Raw genomic sequence first — 22,534 nt, forward strand, 5'->3', positions numbered from 1 at the left:
TGATTTCTAATGCAAACTATTCAATAGTCTATTTATGTTATCCAGAACAAAAATACTTCACACACTTTTGTGTTTTGTCTAATTGCAGGTGTATGGGACATTTGTACAATCCACATATGAAGATAAGGGAAAAGGAGATGTTTAGGTTGTGTTCAAAAAGTCCTCTCACGTCACTTTTGGGCCAAGAGAAGATAGAGTCCAAGTCTCTCACGTTCTGGATTCAGATTCGGACTGCACAGACATACCTGACTCAAAACGCCAACAACTTTTTCATACGGACTCCGAATTGGGTGATTCTTTTTTTGTTGGAAACTAGATTTCGTGATCTTTCCATCCCAATTGGATTAACCTTCAAATTCGTCCGGAGCGTTGAGTTACGGACGAAACAATCTGACGTTGCAACAGAATCCGAGTCAAACTACAAGCCCAAAGGTGTTGCATCACCACCACTTGGGCCCATGAGCCTTGTACGACCTAGGGTTAGTTTTAGGCTGCCTTGGGACGTCCTCCCACCTCCTTGGCCGCCACCCCTTGCTCCTATATAAGTAAATACATCTAGTAGCTTTTTTCCTTGGGATTTGTTTAGTTAAAAGTTAGCCATTGCAACTTCGTGTACTTCGTTTGTGTCCAACGACCAGACCAAGACCGCTTCCGAATCCCCACCATTATCGATACTTCATATATATTTGCAATATTCAGATTGCTTTATCATATTTTTGCTCGTTCTTCGATTGCTTGCAGGAATAGACCTTCGTGGTCAGGCTGACCATGCTTCCAGCATCGTCAGTAACCTCAGGAGATTGGTTTAGCGATTGCTAAGGCGCAACGTCGTGCACGTTTGTAGTCGGATCGTCAAAGTCGTCTCCACCAAATCGATAGTTATCATCTCATCGAAAGATCGGGACCCTCGCATCTATCAAGTGGTATCAGTTTTCAGGTTGCTCGGTGAGAATTTCCAGTTTTCCTAGATTAGATTTATTTTCTTACCTATTGTCCAAGAAAAAGCCACAAAAAAGAGTTAGATCTATTCATCCTTTGTCCAAGCCAGTCTGAGCCTTTGCAATTTTCTTTTCATTGCTTGCATAGTTGAATTATCGGTTGCATCGTCGTGTCGAGTTGCTGGTCTTAGTGTCTAGTTCGTTTAGAGTTTCGAGTTCTGTTCACATTAGTCACGTCGCCGCTGCATCGTTATCCCTTCCGCTGTCCACCACCCATCCATCAATTTCCTCCACGTGCTACCCACCGTTCATTGTCATAATCATAGTTGAGATCGTTCCCGTCTTCGCTTGATCCAATCTACATCTTATCTAGTTTGTTTTGGAAAGAGGGAGAGAGAAAAAAAGATAGAGAAAAAAACGAGAGAAAAAAAAAGTAAAAAAAAGTCAGAGAAAAAAAAAGAAAGGAAAAGAAAAAAAGTGTGAGAAAAAAAAGAGAGGAGAAAAAAAAACAAAATTCGGATCTATCTAGACTCAATCTCGTAGTTGAATTCGGATTGGAATCTGTTTTGTGCACTGTTCAGTAAAACAGGCATAACTTCCTCATATGAAGTCTGTTTTGGCTCCGCGAGTACTCAAATGAAAGCTAGCGACGAGCCGCATCTAAATAGTTGCAGAAGCTAGTTCAGTATTTGGCACCTCAATATCAGCTTCTAAATAGGTCTACTGCTATTGTGATCTTCACTTATATCTTGCTGTCCAGAGCTACTTCATATCCTTTATTGATGCTAGTTGTGCTACGGCGTGACCTCATTAGTGTTCTAGGCTCGTGTCTCTAGTTTGGTCTAGCCTAGGACCAGCACAGTACCGTTGTTGAGCGTTTATTCAACATTGCATCTCTGAATTGATTATTGCTAATCTTTTGCTACCATATATAGCCAACCCAGCTCCTTATATTTCTACACCGTGTATACGTAGGTTCCCCTAGCAATCGTTTTACATAATCTTCGGAGTTATTTGACACCGCCGGTTGCCTGTCACCACCTGCCGCATGGTAAGAACTTGTAAGATATTGATATTTGCTTTACTGTGAGCACTTTACAACCACATCCTAGTAGTTCATTGGAACATTATTCTCGAATTTTGGTTCTTGTTTCTACTAATCATGACAGGTTCCAGAGATAGAAGTTCTTGGATGACAGACACATCTTCACCATCACGAGAGTTGGGACAACACACACAAGCATATGGTCAGGTTATCTCTTTACCATCATTTGAGGGTAGATTTAATCCTGCTATTTATCTAGCTTGGGAGCTTTAAGTAGAACAAGTTTTTAGTCACCATGATTTTTCTGAACTTGAGAGAGTACGAGCTACCATTAGAGCATTTACTGGTTTTGCTTCTGTTTGGTGGAGTGTACATTGTAAGCAAAACATTGATAACCAACCCACAACTTGGAAAGTTTTGAAAGCTGTAATGAGATAACATTTTTTTCCTCCTTACTATCGTCGTGAATTGCGTCGCAAATTGGAGCAATTAAAACAAGGCAGTAACACTGTTCATGCTTACTACCAAGAGTTCAAATCTTATATGCATCATTGTGACATAGAAGAATCTGAGGATGATACAATGAATAGATTTTTTGGTGGTTTGAACCATGATATTCAGGCAAGATTTCAGTATATTCCTCGTTGCATTACTGGTATGTATGTCCGTGCTTGTACCTTTGAGAGACAAATACAGGAGGATGCATTGGGTGACTACAATAACTACTATTCCAGTTCATGCTCACCACCGCCGGTTGGTTACTCCACTATTGCACCTACTAGAGCAGCCCCACCTCGGATCGTGAGCGCGATATCATCTCAAGTGTATGGTACATTGTCAATGTCCGTACCTACATCAGCTACATCTCTGCGAGGTAACAGTAAAGGTCTTGATGATATAACTTCACATGAGAATGAAGCATGCCTAGTTAACTTGAATGCATCATGTGTTGAGTTACCTGTTGATTTGAGCACACCACCTATTTTAGAGACTCTTTTTACTGTCATGAATGCGTCATGTGATCAAACAGCTGAAATATCAACAATTTTGAGTGCACCCATTGAATTAACTGTTGATGCAAAAGAACCAATGTTTAATCATTTTGATATGACCTCTAATCTTGATGATGATTCTGTGTCCAATGACTTATTGCATGTTTGCTTATTTAAGCATGTTGTAGCATGTAAATTTGATGCAAGTAAGGTTTATTCATCGAAGTTAGGATGGTTTAGTGATGAACATTGCCAATCTTTTGAAGTGAATAAGAGCTTCACTTATATGTGCAAACTGAGTTGCAATATTTTCATGCCTTCTACTTCTTGTGATAATTTTTTGGCTTTAGATTTTATGAACAATAAAAGTTACTCATGTATACATGTGACATATGTGCAAAAATCAAGGGAAGTTAAAATGGATGACATATACATATACAACATGTACACCTTGTCTCTTTTGTTAGCCACATTTCAGATTAAGCAATGCCGAGGACGGCTTTGTTTTCAAAAAGGGGAGGATGATGAGGACATGACTACCTTGGATACGACCAAAAATATTGCATACATGCATATTTGTCAGGTGATTTCTAATGCAAACTATTCAATAGTCTATTTATGTTATCTAGAACAAAAATACTTCACACACTTTTGTGTTTTGTCTAATTGCAGGTGTATGGGACATTTGTACAATCCACATATGAAGATAAGGGAAAAGGAGATGTTTAGGTTGTGTTCAAAAAGTCCTCTCACATCACTTTTGGGCCAAGAGAAGATAGAGTCCAAGTCTCTCACGTTCTGGATTCAGATTCGGACTGCACAGACATACCTGACTCAAAACATCAACAAATTTTTCATACGGACTCCGAATTGGGTGATTCTTTTTTTGTTGGAAACTAGATTTCGTGATCTCTCCATCCCAATTGGATTCACCTTCAAATTCGTCCGGAGCGTTGAGTTACGGACGAAACCATCTAACATTGCAGCAGAATCCGAGTCAAACTACAAGCCCAAAGGTGTTGCATCACCTCCACTTGGGCCCATGAGCCTTGTACGACCTAGGGTTAGTTTTAGGCTGCCTTGGGACGTCCTCCGACCTCCTTGGCCGCCACCCCTTGCTCCTATATAAGTAGATCCATCTAATAGCTTTTTCCTTGGGATTTGTTTAGTTAAAAGTTAGCCATTGCAACTTCGTGTACTTCGTTTGTGTCCAATGACCAGACCAAGACCGCTTCCGGATCCCCACCATTATCAATACTTCATATATATATTTGCAATATTCAGATTGCTTTATCATATTTTTGCTCGTTCTTCGATTGCTTGCAGGAATAGACCTTCGTGGTCAGGCTGGCCGTGCTTCCAGCATCGTCAGTAACCTCAGGAGATTGGTTTAGCGATTGCTAAGGCGCAACGTCGTGCACGTTTGTAGTCGGATCGTCAAAGTCGTGTCCACCAAATCGATAGTTATCATCTCATCGAAAGATCGGGACCCTCGCCTCTATCATTGTTCGTCAAGTTCTCCCAGTCAGTCTCATCGGATTGTGATCCTGGCATGGTTAGCAGCAATAGAAACACACAAGAATATGATTCTACAGACTACTAACAAGTGGTGGTGGTGGCGGGTGTCACAAATCCGTCAAGCAAATCTCAAATTCTTACCAGTTCTTACCCAACAGCAGGCGGTGATCGGCAACCGTTATAGTCAAAACTCTCAAAAGCTTGGATAGAGCGATTGCCAGGGAGAGTCAAACGCACGACGTAGATGTATGTGGAGCTGGGAAGGCTTATAGTATGGTAGCAAAAAGGGTCAGCAATAATCAATTCAGAGATGCAAAGTTGAATAAACGCTCAACGACGGTACTGTGCTGGTCCTAGGCTAGACCGTGCTAGAGACGCGAGCCTAGAACACTAACAAAATCATGGCGCTGCACGTAAATAAGGGAAAAGCACACTCTGGAACAATTTTTATTCGCACTTTTTTTTGCGCTCCTTTTTTTGCGCTCCTCTTTTTTGGTGCGAAAAATCACTATAATGCCGAGTGTCTCAAAACTCTTCCCTCGTCAAACTGATAGGATGGGCACGAAATTTTTTTTTTCACATTTTTTTTCGGAAATCAGGGCAGCGACGACGAAAGAGTGCGACAAAAAATCACTATGATGGCACGTGGCTTAAAAGACTCAGAAAAACCTAAAAATAGGATAGGGAAAAAAATTTGCCCAGGAAAATTTTGGCCTAAAAACTGCCCGGGGGTCTCCAGACTTTTTTTTCCGAGACCTACGCAGGCAAGGAAACACGAATCGGAATTTAGATTGATGTCAACAACAAACCTAATATGAGAAGACCTCGGATTGGTGGTGGATATATGGTTGTGGTATATGGCAGCGGTGGTGGTATATGGTAGCGGTGGTGGTATATGGATACAGATTGGTGGTGGTATACGGATACGGATTGGTGGTGGTATATGGATATGGATTCAGAGCGGTGGCGGATAAGCAAAAGTGGTAGATGGGCGATGATGATGGTGCGGCGGCGGCGTGACAACTTATGACCAGAACTCGAAACTCTAAAAGACTAGACTCTAAGACCAGCAACTTGACACGACGATGCAACCACAAATTCAACAAAGCAAAAACCCTAAAAAGATTATGGAAAGGCTCAAATTGGTTCGGATATGATGAACTAACCCTAAAAAAATTTTGTGGCTTTTTCGTGGACTGTAGGTATGAAGAACAGACTCGATCTAATCTATGAAAAACTGTAAAATCTCACCGATCAACCTGGAAACCTGATACCACTTGATGGAGGCGAGGGTCCCGATGTTTCGATGAGATGGTGGCTATCGTTTTCTGTGGGAGTCGACTTTGACGATCCGACTACGAACGTGCGAGACGTCGCGCCTTAGCAATCGCTAAACCAACTTCCGAGGGTTATTGACCACGCCGGAGCACGATCAACCTGACCACGAGGGTCTGTTTCCTGCGAGCAAACGAAGAACAAGCAAGAAACTAAGATTGCAATCTGGATATTGCGAATATAAGATGAAAGCTTTATTGATCAAGGTGGGGTTTTGTGACGTCTTGCTCCGGTCGTTGGACACAAACGAAGTACGCGAAGTTGCAGCTATGGCGAACTTTTGATCTAAACAAAACCCAAAGTCTAAACGACGCCCTAAGGGCTGTATATATGGAGGAAGAGGGGGGAATTTCGTGGCCCTTGAGGGTGGGGTCCGAAACCAACCCTAACTCTTGTTTCCCCACACATACGGACTCTAAAAATAGCCTATACTTAAGTATTTCGAAATTACATGGGCCTGGCCCATTAATAAGGTGATGTAGCACCTAGAATAGCATGTGCACGAATATTATGAAGTGGCATCTTGTATATTTCGTACAAGGCTTCATGCACTCCTTATGGCGGCTTTAAAGTCCTGAAATCATCACTTGTAACTCCGTTCTTGATCCCCTTGCGCATGCCATCAACTCCATGTGATAGAGGCAAAGGTGTCCCGTCTTTCGATGAGATGATGGATATCGCTTTGGTGGCAGTCGACTTTGACGATCCGACTACGAACGTGTGAGGACGTCGCGCCTTAGCAATCGCTAAACCAACTCCGAGAGGTTATTTACCACGCCGGAGCACGATCAACCTGACCACGAGGGTCTGTTTCCTGCGAGCAAACGAAGAACAAGCAAGAAACTGAGATTGCAATCTGGATATTGCGAATATAAGATGAAAGCTTTATTGATCAAGGTGGTGTTCTGTGACGCCTTTGTCTGGTCGTTGAACACAAACGAAGTACGCGAAGTTGCAGCTATGGCGAACTTTTAATCTAAACAAAACCTAAAGTCTAAACGATGCCCTAAGGGCTGTATATATGGAGGAAGAGGGGGGAATTTCGTGGCCCTTGGTGGAGGGGTCCGAAATCAACCCTATCTCTTGTTTCCCCACACATACGGACTCTAAAAATAGCCTATACTTATGTATTTAGAAATTACATGGGCCGGGCCCAATAATACGGTGACGCAGCACCTAAAATAGCCTCGGGACGAAATTTATGAAGTGGCATCTTGTATATTTCGTCCAAGGCTTCATGCACCCATTATGGTGGCTTCAAAGTCCTGAAATCATCACTTGTAACTCCGTTCTTGTTCCCCTTGCGCATGCCATCATCTCCATGATTATTCTTGCTCCAATGTTCATCCTTCTCCAAGCTAGGCCCTTCATTTGTAAGCAAAACAAATGTATCCAATTTAGGCAGCATCATATTCTCATGAACATTAGAATCATTACCAAGAAACGAAAGTACCTGGTAATTTAGTTAGCGTGCACGAGCTCTAGTAATTGGTCCAGTATGTATAGCAGCAGGGGCTGTGGGTGTAACAATTGTATTGATGTCCTCATCATCCTCCCCTTCTTGAAATGAAGTCGTCCTCGACGGAAGTTCATCTTCCTCACCCAAATAAGGCTTCAAATCTGCAATGTTAAAAGTGGGACTAACCCCAAAATCTGCAGGCAGCTCAAGTTTATATGCATTATCATTTATTTTCTCTAACACCTTAAAGGGACCATCAGCACGTGGCATTAACTTTGATTTGCGCAAATCAGGAAATCTATCCTTACGCAAATGTAACCAAACAAGATCTCCAGGTGCAAACACAACATGTTTTCTACCCTTATCTCCAGCAAGTTTATATTTAGCATTCGTATGCTCAATGTTTTCCTTAGTTAACTCATGCATTTTTAAAATCAATTCAGCACGTTGTTTAGCATCAAAATTAACCTTCTCCGAAGATGGAAAGGCAACAAATCAATAGGTGCACGAGGTAGGAAACCATACCCAACTTCAAAAGGGCACATCTTAGTAGTAGAATGCAATGAACAATTATAAGCAAATTCAATATGAGGCAAGCATTCCTCCCATATTTTCTTATTATTCTTCAAAACAGCCTAAGCATAGTAGACAATGTTCTATTGACTACTTCAGTTTGTCCATCAGTTTGGGGGTGACAAGTAGTACTAAAAAGCAGTTTAGTCCCCAACTTAGCCCATAAACATCTCCAAAAGTGGCTAAGAAATTTAGTATCACGATCTAAAACAATAGTATTTGGCACACCATGCAAGCGAATAATTTCACGAAAGAACAAATCAGCAACATTAACAGCATCATCGCTTTTATGACATGGTATAAAGTGTGCCATTTTCGAGAATCTATCCACGACAACAAATATGCTATCCCTCCCCTTCTTTGTTCGAGGTAAACCTAAAACAAAGTCCATAGATATATCCTCCCAAGGAACACTAGGTACAGGCAAAGGCATATATAAACCATGAGGATTGAGTCGTGACTTAGCTTTTTGACATGTAGTGCAGCGAGCAATAAAACGCTCAACATCCCGTCTCATCTTTGGCCAAAAGAAATGTGTAGCAAGTACGTCCTCCGTCTTCTTCACGCCAAAGTGTCCCATTAATCCTCCTCCATGCGCCTCCTGCAACAAGAAAAGACGAACGGAGCTAGCTGGAATGCATAGCTTGTTAGCACGAAACACAAATCCATCGTTAACAACAAACTTGTTCCACATTCTTCCTTCTTTACAATTCTGCATTACATCTTTAAAATCAGCAACATGCACATATTGATCTTTGATGGTCTCCAAACCAAATATTTTGAAGTCAAGTTGTGAAAGCATAGTATAGCGACGAGACAATGCATCAGCAATAACAGTTTCTTTTCCCTTCTTGTGTTTAATGACATAAGGGAAAGTCTCAATGAATTCAACCCATTTAGCATGTCTACGATTCAGTTTAGCTTGACTTTTAATATGTTTCAAAGATTCATGATCAGAATGTATAACAAATTCTTTGGGCCATAAATAATGTTGCCATGTTTCTAAAGTCCGAACAAGAGCATATAATTCTTTACCATAAGTAGAATAATTTAGACTAGGCCCACTCAATTTTTCAGAAAAGTATGCAATAGGTTTGCCATCTTGTAATAACACACCTCCTAATCCAATTCCACTAGCATCACATTCAAGCTCAAAAGTCTTATTAAAATCAGGAAGTTGGAGTAAAGGAGCATGTGTCAACTTATCTTTCAATACCGTGAAGGCTTCTTCCTATGCGGTACCCCAAAGCAAAGGCACATCTTTCTTTGTAAGCTCATTGAGAGGTGCAACAATGGTGCTGAAATATTTCACAAAATGCCTATAGAATCCAGCGAGGCCAAGAAAACTCCTCACTTGTGTGACCGTTTTGGGCTGCGGCCAACTCTCAATAGCTTCAATCTTGGCTTTATCAACTTCAATTCCCTGTGGAGTAACAACATATCCAAGAAAAGATACTCGGTCGGTGCAAAAGGTGCACTTCCCAAGGTTACCAAACAAACGTGCATCACGTAGAGCAATAAAAACAGCACGTAAATGTTCCAAATGTTCTTCCAAAGATCTGCTATCAATCAATATGTCATCAAAGTAAACAACCACAAATCGTCCAATGAAAACACATAAAACTTCGTTCATTAATCTCATGAAAGTACTAGGTGCATTAGTTAACCCAAAAGGCATGACTAACCACTCATATAATCCAAACTTAGTTTTAAATGCTGTTTTCCATTCATCTCCCAATTTCATACGAATTTGATGGTAGCCACTACGCAAATCAACTTTGGAGAATATTGTAGAGCCACTCAATTCATCAAGCATATCATCTAGCCTAGGAATAGGATGACGATAACGAATAGTAATATTATTAATGCCTCTACAATCAACACAGATACGTGATGTACCATCCTTTTTCGGCACTAGAATAATAGGAACAACACAAGGACTAAGGGATTCACGTATATAACCTTTGTCGAGAAGCTCTTGTACTTGACGCATAATCTCCTTCGTCTCCTCTGGATTGGTACGGTATGGTGCACGGTTTGGCAGTGAAGCACCGGGAATTAAGTCAATCTGATGCTCAATCCCTCGAATAGGCGGTAATCCCGGTGGCACGTCTTGTGGAAAAACGTCAGCGAACTCCTGCAAAATGTTAGTGACAGCAGGAGGCAAAGAGGAAGGCACGTCCTCGAATGAAAATAATGCCTCTTTGCACACAAAAGCATAGCAAACAGATTTGCTGAAATCTAGCTCATCAATATCAGATTTGGTGGCAAATAAACATGCACTTTTCAATTTAATTTCAGAAGCAACACTAGATGGTTTATTATTAGGCTTCATTTGTTGCTCAAATTCTTTTGCCACAATCTGATTTTCACTCTTATTCTTCTCCTGTTTTGCTTTATTAGCTCTATTAATATCATCTTTCAAAATGGAATCAGGAGTCATAGCAAGCAAAGTAATATTTTTATCCTTATGAACAAGAGTATAGTGATTGTTTCTACCATGGTGTACAGAATTTTTATCAAATTGCCATGGTCTATCAAGTAATAAGGAACATGCTTGCATAGGTACCACATCACAATCAACATAATCAGCATATGTAGAGATACTAAAATGCACACAAACAGTACGTGTTACCTTAACCTTGCCGCTATTGTTGAACCATTGGATGTAGTAAGGATGTGGATGTGGTCTTGTGGTGAGAGAAAGCTTCTCCACCATCTCCATGCTAGCCAAGTTGTTGCAGCTCCCTCCGTCTATTATGACGCGCATAGAACGTTCCTTCACAACTCCCTTGGTATGGAACAAATTGTGCCTCTGATTTTGCTCAGCTTGTGTGACCTGCACACTCAAAACACGTTGAGCAACTAAACATTCATACTTGTCAGCGTCTTCAGGAGCCATGTATTGCGTCTCATGATCAGAATCATCTCCACCATGTTCTTCACGTGTAATAAGAGCCAATGTCTCCTCATCATAGTCACTAGCGGACTCATATCCACCACCCTCGGTAGCAATCATCACACGCGGCGATTTGCATTCTCTCGCATAATGACCTCCTCCCTTACAACGACGAAAAAATAATATCACTTGTGTGCCCTGTTGATGCCCTGGAAGAAGAAGAACTCTGTGCAGGCCCGGCAGGTGCGCTCTTGGCAGATAATGGTGGTTGTTCCTGTTTTCTTGTATCACGGCTATAGGAGGCACCTGATTGAGGTGCTAGTGCAGTTGAAGTAGAAGATGCACGCGGTGTCCATGATGAAGGTCGGCCTGCAGAAAAGTTAGTTCGCGCCAATGCTTGTCGATCCTCCACTTCACGTTCAGCTTTACAAGCAAGATGGAATAAACGAGTGATATTAGTATACTCCTTATAGTCTAGAATGGTCTGAATCTCTCTATTTAATCCACCCAGAAAATGTGCAAGCATAGCTTCATTCTCCTCAACAATACCACATCGAATCATGCCAGTTTGTAATTCCTGATAATATTCTTCTACAGAATTTTTTCCTTGTCTTAAACGCTGCAATTTTTGAAGCAATTCACGTTGATAATATGGTGGAACCCAACGCGTACGAATAGCAGTTTTGAAAGCAGCCCAAGTAGTTGGAATAGGATATAATCTACAATGTTCAGACCACCAGACACATGCAAAACTAGTGAAAGCACAAACAGCAGCAGCAACCCGTCTCTCCTCGGGATATTGTAAACATGTAAAACGTTGTTCAGTTTCTAACTCCCAAGTACAATATATATCAGGAACATATCTACCCTCAGATGGTGGAATATTCAATTTCAGTTTAGGAATATGGACATCATCTCGTACCTGAGGTGGTGGTGCAGGCCTACCATTACGAATATATACCTGAGGTCGACCTGCTGGTGGTGGTGCTGGTGGTTGCACGTAGTTCTGATTTTGAGCAACCTCATCCTCGTAATCTCCCACATAATCATCCTCCTCCGCATCAGCAGCAGGAGCCACAGAAGTATCAACAGCAGCACCAACAGTTTGGCCAAACGCAAGAGGAACACGGCTCGCTCGGTGGAGGTCTATTTCGCGACGTGGAGGTAGTCGTGGTTGTTGTTGTTGTTGGAGAGGTGCGTTAGGTGCAGCGGGTGGTGGTGGTGGAAGACGCGTGAGCAATTCATTAAACTTGTTATCGAGCTTTGTTTCGAACGTCTTCTCCATGCCATCTATCTTCTCCATGGCCTCTTCAAATCTGTTTAGCACGTCTTGCACCTGTTCACTCATCATTTGCTGAAATTTATCATGCAAATCCTTATTCGTCATGTTCTCCCAGTCAGTCTCGTCGGCTTGTGATCCTGGCATGGTTAGCAGAAATAGAAACACACAAGAATATGATCCTACAGACTACTAACAAGAGGTGGTGGTGGGTGTCACAAATCCGTCAAGCAAATCTCAAATTCTTACCAGTTCTTACCCAGCAGCAGGCGGTGATCGGCAACCGTTGTAGTCAAAAACTCTCAAAGCTTGGATAGAGCGATTACCAGGGAGAGTCAAACGCACGACGTAGATGTATGTGGACCTGGGAAGGCTTATAATATGGTAGCAAAAAGGGTCAGCAATAATCAATTCAGAGATGCAAAGTTGAATAAACGCTCAACGACGGTACTGTGCTGGTCCTAGGCTAGACTGTGCTAGAGACGCGAGCCTAGAACACCAACAAAATCACGGCGCGGCACGTAAACAAGGGAAAAGCACACTCTGGAATTTTTTTTTCGCTCTTTTTTTTGCGATGCTTATTTTTGCGAAAAATCACTATAATGGCGAGTGTCTCAAAACTCTTCCTAGCTCAAACTGACAGGATGGGCACGAAATTTTTTCGACCAATTTTTTTTTGACTGCCCGGACCCAAAAACTGGAAACGGGTCAAAAAAAACTTCCTATAATGGCACCTGTCTCAAAACACTCAGAAACACCTAAAAATAGGATAGCCAGAATTTTTTTCAAAAAATGCCTTTTCGAAAAATTTTGGGCCAAAACGGAGCGTGGTTTCCGGACTCTTTTTTTTCCGAAACCTACTCCGGCAAGGAAACACGAATCGGAATCTAGATGGATCTCGAAAACAAACCTAATATGACAAGAACTCGGATTGGTGGTGGATATATGGTGGTAGATGGCAGCGGTGGTGGTATTTGACAGTTGTGGTGGTATATGGATACGGATTCGAAGTGGTGGCGGATAAGCGGTGGTGGTAGATGGCAGGGGTTATGATGATGGTGCGGCGGCGGCGTGACAACTTATGACCAGAACTCGAAACTCTAAAGGACTAGACTCTAAGACCAGCAACTAGACACGACGATGCAACCGCAAATTCAACAAAGCAAAACCCTAAAAAGATTATGCAAAGGCTCAGATTGGTTCGGATATGATGAACTAACCCTAATTTTTTTTTGGCTTTTTCGTGGACTATAGGTATGAAGAACAGACTCGATCTAAACTACGAAAAACTGTAAAACCTCACCGAGCAAACTGGAAATCTGATACCACTTGATAGAGGCAAAGGTGTCCCGTCTTTCGATGAGATGATGGATATCGCTTTGGTGGCAGTCGACTTTGACGATCCGACTACAAACGTGCGAGGACGTCGCGCCTTAGCAATCGCTAAACCAACTCCGAGAGGTTATTGACCACGCCGGAGCACGATCAACCTGACCACGAGGGTCTGTTTCCTGCGAGCAAACGAAGAACAAGCAAGAAACTGAGATTGCAATCTGGATATTGCGAATATAAGATGAAAGCTTTATTGATCAAGGTGGGGTTCTGTGACGCCTTTGTCTGGTAGTTGAACACAGACAAAGTACGCGAAGTTGCAGCTATGGCGAACTTTTAATCTAAACAAAACCCAAAGTCTAAACGATGCCCTAAGGGCTGTATATATGGAGGAAGAGGGGGGAATTTCGTGGACCTTAGTAGAGGGGTCCGAAATCAACCCTATCTCTTGTTTCCCCACACATACGGACTCTAAAAATAGCCTATACTTATGTATTTCGAAATTACATGGGACTGGCCCAATAATAAGGTGACGCACCACCTAAAATAGCCTCGGGATGAAATTTATGAAGTGGCATCTTGTATATTTCGTCCAAGGCTTCATGCACCCATTATGGTGGCTTCAAAGTCCTGAAATCATCACTTGTAACTCCGTTCTTGTTCCCCTTGCGCATGCCATCATCTCCATGCTTGTTCTTGCTCCAATGTTCATCCTTCTCCAAGCTAGGCCCTTCATTTGTAAGCAAAACAAATGTATCCAATTTAGGCAGCATCATATTCTCATGAACATTAGAATCATTACCAAGAAATGAAAGTACCTGGTAATTTAGTTGGCGTGCACGAGCTCTAGTAATTGGTCCAGTATGTATAGCAGCAGGGGTTGTGGGTGTAACAATTGTATTGATGTCCTCATCACCATGTGTGTTCTTGCTCCAATGTTCATCCTTCTCCAAGCTAGGCCCTTCATTTGTAAGCAAAACAAATGTATCCAATTTAGTCAGCATCATAATCTCATGAACATTAGAATCATTACCAAGAAACGAAAGTACCTGGTAATTTAATTGGCGTGCGCGAGCTCTAGTAATTGGTCCAGTATATGTAATAGTAGGGGCTGTGGGTGTAACAATGGTATTGATGTCCTCATCACACACCCCAAAGGTGGACGCTGGGGGGCCGGGCGCTTTCCAGTGCTCTCGTGGCGGCTGCTGATGGAGCGCTGCAGCCTGGCGCTCCTCAGATGGCAGTCCTTGATGCACGGGTGAGCCGTCCTGAGGGGGCAATCAAATACTTGGCGCGATCTGAGGCTCCTGAGGTCGCCGCCCCTGAAGCTCGGGGAAGCAGTCCTGGAGAGCCGATGCAGCCCGGTGCTCCTGAAGTCAGCTCTCCAGAGGCTCCGCAGCCCACCCCAGAAGCTGACGACCGTGCTTCGGCTTCGGCCAGTTGCGCCTGAACTTCGAGGCACTCCGCAAGAGAAGGGGGCCTCCCTGCCGCAGTGGTGACGCCTACCGGTCGCTAAAGCAGAGGAAATAGATAGCCATAGACGAGTAAGTACCTCTTCTTTGCAATTTTCTGCGTGTTGCACCCTGTCCTGACAATGGCCCTTCAGGATCCCTTCATCTGTGGCAGCAAGATCTCCTGAGGAGCAGCTTCCCCCCTGTCCTCGGCTTGTCCCTGATCATGAGCTCCCCCCACTAGGCTACCGTGCGGGGTGTATGGCCTGTCCGAGAGGCAGGTGTGCCGACAGGAGGCCTTGACCCTGCGTTCCTGTCATCCCTCCTTCTTGGTGCACCCTGGGGTGCCGAAGGTGTGCCGAGGGCTCCTCCGCTGGTCGTCTCCGGTGACTGGGCGTTCCTAGCCTTGGCTTCGTCTTCGATCAGCGAGGCCATGCCACTCGGTGCCTCCGCCGAGGCCCGAGGGGTGGAAAGGAAAGTGCCAGTTTCCAGCCCTCCGCCAATGGCAGGCCGGCCACCTCAAGCCTCCCCAATAACTCCTGGCGTGAAGGATGGACTTGGTCATGCGTTGGAGCTCGCGCACGGGCGTGGTGTTGTACGACACGAACTCTTCCAAGAGGCGATGGGTGCCCTGAGCCGACTCGAGAAAGAGCTTGTTGACATCGACGCCTGCCTTGAGACGAAGGGTCTTCGGCTAGCGGATGAATGACATCAGTTGAAGGTAGCCATCAACCTCGGGCACCTTTAGCATGAGCGTGCCAATGCGAAGGCTGAGGTGTCCCTTGCGACCTCATGCGAGGCCTGCGCCCGGGCAGTGGACCATCGTTGTGAAGCTACTGAGGAGCACGAACGATAACTCCTGGCCTTGAACGCTACCCTCGAGCAGCGGATTGAGGCGCGCGGGGCCGTCTTGGTGTCGATGAGAGGAGAGTCTTCCGAAGAGGAGGAGATCCAGAAACACAAGGAGGCGCTGGTGTTGGAGGCCTCGAAGCGTAGCCTCGAGTTTGAGCGGCTGGAGACGAGGGAGCGCTAGGTGTCCATGGCCGAGGACACCGTCATCGTGCGTGAAGCCAGGATCGAGGACAAGGTTGACCGGAGGGTGGAGAAGGCCCGTGTAGATCTTGCTGACGTGCACTGGCTGATGCCTGGTATTCCTGGAGGCTGAGGCTGAGGGCAGGCTCACCGCCCTTAGGACGAGACTGGATGAGGCCGAGCAGCGCGGGAGGGCCGTTGTGGTAGCTCAGACCTTCGCCCAGGCCGACCTGGCCTTCGCGCGCACCGACGTGCTCTCCCTCCAGCAACATATTGACAGCACCGCGTCCCTTGCACAGAAGAACGCGGATGATGCATGTCGTCAGTGAACGGTGCAGCACGAACACGCTTCTATGCTGCAGGACCTCAGGGTGAGAGCCAACCGAGCCCTGAGCACTATCTATGAGGAGAGCGCCCCTCATCCACATGAGGAAGACTACGCCAGCCACCTCTGCTTCTTCACCTAGATTGTGACACGCCTGGAGGACCGGGTCGCGAGGGCTCATGAGCTCGTTGAGGAGAGGAGTCGGGGCCTCCTTGGGCACGCATTTTCATGCGTCTTCAGTCATCTTCAGAACCTCGACCCCCATTTTGACTTTCATGCTGCCATAGCCCTCATGCCCATGGTTATCCGACACAACTTATCGGACTGGGTGGACGACCACGTGGATGCCCTGGTCACGGAGTTCGACCCTGAAGATGACGCGGTCGTGGTGGTGGTCGGAGAAGGCGGCACAGACGATGACGATGTAGGCAACGCTGGCGACAACTCTGATGTCGGGGATGTTGACCCACAAGTATAGGGGATCTATCGTATTCCTTTCGATAAGTAAGAGTGCCAAACCCAACGAGGAGTAGAAGGAAATGACAAGCGGTTTTCAACAAGGTATTCTGTGCAAGCACTGAAACTATCAGTAACAGATAGTTTTGTGATAAGGTAATTTGTAACGGGTAACAAGTAATAAAAGTAAATAAGGTGCATCAAGATGGCCCAATCCTTTTTGTAGCAAAGGACAAGCCTAGACAAACTCTTATATAAAGGAAAACGCTCCCGAGGGCACATGGGAATTATCGTCAAGCTAGTTTTCATCACGCTCATATGATTCGCGTTCGTTACTTTGATAATTTGATATGTCGGTGGACTGGTGCTTGGGTACTGCCCTTCCTTGTACAAGCATCCCACTTACGGTTAACCCCTCTTGCAAGCATCCGCAACTACAAAAGAAGTATTAAGGCAAACCTAACCATAGCATGAAACATATGGATCCAAATCAGCCCCTTATGAAGCAACGCGTAAACTAGGGTTTAAGCTTCTGTCACTCTAGCAACCCATCACCTACTTATTACTTCCCAATGCCTTCCCCTAGGCCCAAACAATGGTGAAGTGTCATGTAGTCGACGTTCACATGACACCACTAGAGGAAAGACAACATACATCTCATCAAAATATCGAATGAATACCAAATTCACATGACTACTTATAGCAAGACTTCTCCCATGTCCTCGGGAACAAACGTAACTACTCACAAATCATATTCATGTTCATAATCAGAGGGGTATTAAGATGCATAAAGGATCTAAACATATGATCTTCCACCAAGTAAACCAACTAGCATCAACTACAAGGAGTAATCAACACTACTAGCAACCCACAGGTACCAATCTGAGGTTTTGGGACAAAGATTGGATACAAGAGATGAACTAGGGTTTGAGATGAGATGGTGCTGGTGAAGATGTTGATGGAGATTGATCCCCTCCCAATGAGAGGATAGATGGTGATGACGATGGTGATGATTTCCCCCTCCCGGAGGGATGTTTCCCCGGCAGAACAGCTCCGTCGGATCCCTAGATTGGTTCCTCCAAGGTTCCGCCTTGTGGCAGCGGTGTTTCATCCTGAAAGCTTGCCTATGATTTTTTCCAGGGCGAAAGACTCCATATAGCCAAAGATGGGCACCGGAGGCCTGCCAGGGGGCCCACGATACAGGGGGCGCGCCCCCACCCTCGTGGATGGTGGGTGGCCCCCCTCCGGTGCTTTCTTCGCTCAATATTTTTTATATAATCCAAAACTGACTTTCGTGGAGTTTCAGGACTTTTGGAGTTGTGCCGAATAGGTCTCTAATATTTGCTCCTTTTCCAGCCCAGAATTCCAGCTACCGGCATTCTCCCCCTTCGTGCAAACCTTTTAAAAATAAGAGAGAATATGCATAAGTATTGTGACATAATGTGTAATAACAGCCCATAATGCAATAAATATCGATATAAAAGCATGATGCAAAATGGACATATCAACTCCCCCAAGCTTAGACCTCCCTAGTCCTCAAGCGGAAGCCGATATCGAAAAATATGTCCACATGTTTAGAGATAGTGGTGTCGATAAAATAAAAAACGGACATGAGGGCATCATGATCATTCTTATAACAACAACATATATATATCGGCACCAAAAAGTTTATATGTTGCTACAGGGCTTCGTCCATACAGGGCTTCGAACGGTGCCATCTTCAGACTGGCTTGGTAACTATTGTTGTATGAGAACTCTGCATAAGGCAAATTGTCATCCCAAGTAGATCCATAGTCTAGCGCACAGGCTCTCAACATATCCTCCAGAATCTGGTTGACTCTCTCGGTCTGTCCATCGGTCTGTGGGTGAAATGCTGTACTGAACTCCAGTCTCGTTCCCAAGGTCTGGTGCAGCTGATGCTAAAACTTTGAGGTAAACTGTGTTCCTCTATCTGATACGATGGTCCTCGGAACTCCATGCAGACATACGATCCTGGTCATATATATCTTGGCCAACTTTGCACTAGTATAAGTTGTTTTCACTCGGATAAAGTGTGCCACTTTGGTCAAGCGGTCAACTACTACCCATATAGAATCATATCCTAATTTGGTCCTGGGCAATCCAGTGATAAAATCCATGCCAAGTTTATCCCACTTCCATTCGGGTATCGGCATAGGCTGTAGCAATCCTGCTGGCTTTTGATGCTCTCCCTTCACTCTCTGACATACATCACATACGGCTACATACTCGGCGATATCCTTTTTCATCCCTGTCCACCAGAAACGTTCCTTCAAATCCAAATACATCTTGGTGTTTCCGGGGTGTATCGAATATGGTGAGTCATGAGCCTCCTGTAGTATTAATTTCCTGATCTCTGTGTTATTGGGCATGTAAACACGGTCCTCAAACCATAAGGTGTCGTGCTCATCCTCACGAAAACCTTTTGCCTTTCCTTCGCTCATTTTCTCTTTTATCTCGGCAATCTCTTTGTCATCCTTCTGAGCTTCTCGAATCTTTCCCAACAATGTAGACTAAACCTCCATTGTTGCAACAAAACCTCTAGGAACAATCTCCAATCGAAGTTCCAGGAGATCCTCTGCTAACTCCTTCGGCAATCCCGTGCTCTCTAGGGTATTAGCATAACTCTTCTGGCTCAAAGCATCTGCTACGACATTGGCCTTCCCTGGATGATAGTGAAGCTTCATGTCATAATCCTTTATGAGCTCCAACCATCTCCTCTGCCTAAGGTTCAGCTCCTTCTGTGTGAAGATGTACTTCAAACTCTTATGATCCATGTACACATCACAATGGTTTCCAATAAGGTAATGCCTCCAGGTCTTCAACGCATGCACTACGGCTGCTAGCTCTAAATCATGTGTGGCATAATTCAACTCGTGTGGTTTTAGTTGTCGTGAGGCATACGAAATAAATCTTCCGTCTTGCATAAGCACACTTCCAAGTCCTAGGCGAGAGGCGTCGCAATACACATGGAAATCCTTACGTATATCTGGCAGTGTCAGCACTGGGGCTGTAGTCAAACGTTTCTTCAGCTCCTAGAAACTTGCCTCGGAATCTTCCATCCATTTAAACTTGGTGTCCTTCTTCAATAATTCTGTCATTGGCTTTGCGATCTTGGAAAAATTCTCAATGAATCTCCGATAGTATCCTGCGAGTCCAAGAAAACTGCGGATCTCGCTAACTGAAGTGTGTGCCAACCATTCAGTGACTGACAGAACCTTGGTAGGGTCTACTGCTATACCTTCTCCTGATATAACATGTCCGAGGAATCCGACTTCCTTCAACCAAAACTCACATTTGCTGAACTTGGCATACGACTGATGTGCCCTGAGTTTCTCGAGAACTAAACGCAAATGCTCCTTGTGGTCCTCTTCATTCTTCAAATATACCATTATATCATCAATGAACACCACAAGAAACTTATCCAAATATTCCATGAATACTTTGTTCATCATGCTCATGAAGTAGGCAGGGGTGTTAGTCAGTCCAAATGACATGACCGTATATTCGTATAACCCGTACCGTGTGGTGAATGATGTCTTTGGTATATGTTTCTCTCGTATCTTCAACTGATGGTATCCTGATCGTAGGTCGATCTTCGAAAACACCTTAGCTCCTTGCAGCTGATCAAGCAGATCATTGATCATCGGCAATGGGTACTTGTTCTTGATCGTCACTTCATTCAAGGCCCGATAATCAACAACCATTCTTAGGTACTTATCCTTCTTCTCAACCAAAAGCACTGGGGCTCCCCATGGTGATGAACTCCGTCAAATGTAACCTTTCTCCAATAACTCCTTGATCTGTTTCTTGATCTCCTCCAGATCATTCACGGGCATCCGATAGGGTCTCTTGGATATTGGCCCTGTGCCTGGCAATAGCTCTATCAAAAACTCGATATCTCGATCCGGTGGCATGCCTGGTAACTCCTCGAGAAAAACATCCAAGTAATCCTTTACTACATGCACTTCATCCTGAAAAACTCCCATGAGGGAATTTACTTGGCTACTTCTTGGCGCATGCCTAGATACATACTTGATCCTTTTTCCCTCCGGGGTGGTGAGATAAATCGACTTACTAGCATAGTCAATGCTTCCTCCGTACTTTGACATCCAGTCCATTCCTAATATCACATCCAATCCTTGTGACTCCAAGATAATTAGGTCGGACGGAAAATCATTGTTGCCAATGGTTAAGGGTATCTGGTCGCACCATCGACTAGCCATATACTCTGCTCCAGGTGAACTTACTAACAGAGGGGTCCTAAGGGTTTTGGTCGGTAGTTTAAACTTATCCACGAATTCCCTTGATATGAATGAATGCGATGCACCAGTATCAAAAGGAACAAGAGCGGTAAATGACTTAACCAAAAACTTACCTATAACCGCGTCTGGCTGCTCTTCAACCTCCTCCACGTTAACGTGGTTCACTTGTCCTTTGTTGAATGGATTGGGCTTCTTCCCAGCGCTCCCATTTCTTTCCATTCTTCCCTTCAGGGCACTCTGTGGCATAGTGTCCAGTCTTCACGCACTTGAAACAAGTAACGTGGCTTAGGTCTCTCTTGGTGGGTGTGGCTAGATTGGAGCGATTCTGATTGTTGCTTGCTCCATTCCCATTCCCATTCCTTGGGCCAGTATGGTTATGGTTACTTCCTCCATTATGGGTGTGGCCTCCATGGTTATGAACAAGTCCTCCCGAGTTCGGGGTTAAGCGAGGCTTCTGCTGAGCTCCTGAGTTATACCTCCCTTGTCCATACTTCCTCTTATGGTTCTCAATCTGCTGCGGCTTCCCTTCAGTCATAAGAGCCTTATGTACCAACTCCTGGTGGTTGTTGAATGTTTCCACCATCAACTACATGCTCATCTCATCATTCAGCCCTTCCATAAACTTCTCATGTTTTGCGGCATCTGTGGCCACATCATCAGGGGCATAGCGAGATAACTTGCTAAACTCATCCGCGTACTTGCGAAACTCACGCTTCTTCATACTCATTGCTCCAGTTGAAACATGGGATGTACGGAAGGCTTGCTGAAACTGGTCCCATGTCACCGTGGCTATAGGGTAGGTGACAGTGTAATTCTCCCACAATGAGGCTGCTGGTCCATCCAACTGATGTGCGGCAAAACGCACCTTCTCAGCATCGGTATATCCTGTAGTGGTTAACTCCCTTCCAATCCTGCGGAGCCAATCATCTGCTGCTATAGGCTTGGTGCTACTAGAAAACACCGGCGGCTGCAACCTCAGAAAGCAAGCTAAGTTGTCAACTGGTGGGGGTGGTGGTGGTGGATTGTTGTTGTTGTTGTTGCCTTGGTTCTGGACTAACAACTGCATCAGGGTATTCTGTTGCTGGATCAACCGAGTGAGCTCCGGTGGGAAAGCAAAACCGGGGTCACGTCTCGGAGGCATCTGATGGGTTTAGAGGGGAGAGATTAGAATAGAATGAGGTCTAATGAGAAAGCACTACCCATATGCACATGAGACAAACACAAACATTTCACTCAATCAATCAGGTAAGGGCATACAATCGGTCTAGAGCTATCGCAAAAGTGCTCGGACTACAGTATTTACATGGTGGAATACTACTACTAATGTGGCGGTCTACTAAAAATATTCCTCGGTTGAAGACTCCATGATGTCTGCTCCAGCTTCGTCTTCAAAGTCATCATCGCTAAGGTCGGAGTCGGTGTCGTTGATGATGATGTAGTGCTCCGGGTGAATCACCTTGGGTTCTTAGTCTTCTCCTCCTGGTGCGGGGTCTCCTAGGAATACTCCTAGCTTCCTTTCCAGATAGTCATTCTTCTCCACTAGTACGACGATTTCTTCCTCATAATCTTCACGTGTAGCCTTGAGTTCTTCCTCCAGTTCTGTGATCCTAGTCGTTG

This window comes from Triticum aestivum, chromosome 3A (assembly GCF_018294505.1).
Source record: "Triticum aestivum cultivar Chinese Spring chromosome 3A, IWGSC CS RefSeq v2.1, whole genome shotgun sequence".
Lineage (NCBI taxonomy): Eukaryota > Viridiplantae > Streptophyta > Magnoliopsida > Poales > Poaceae > Triticum > Triticum aestivum.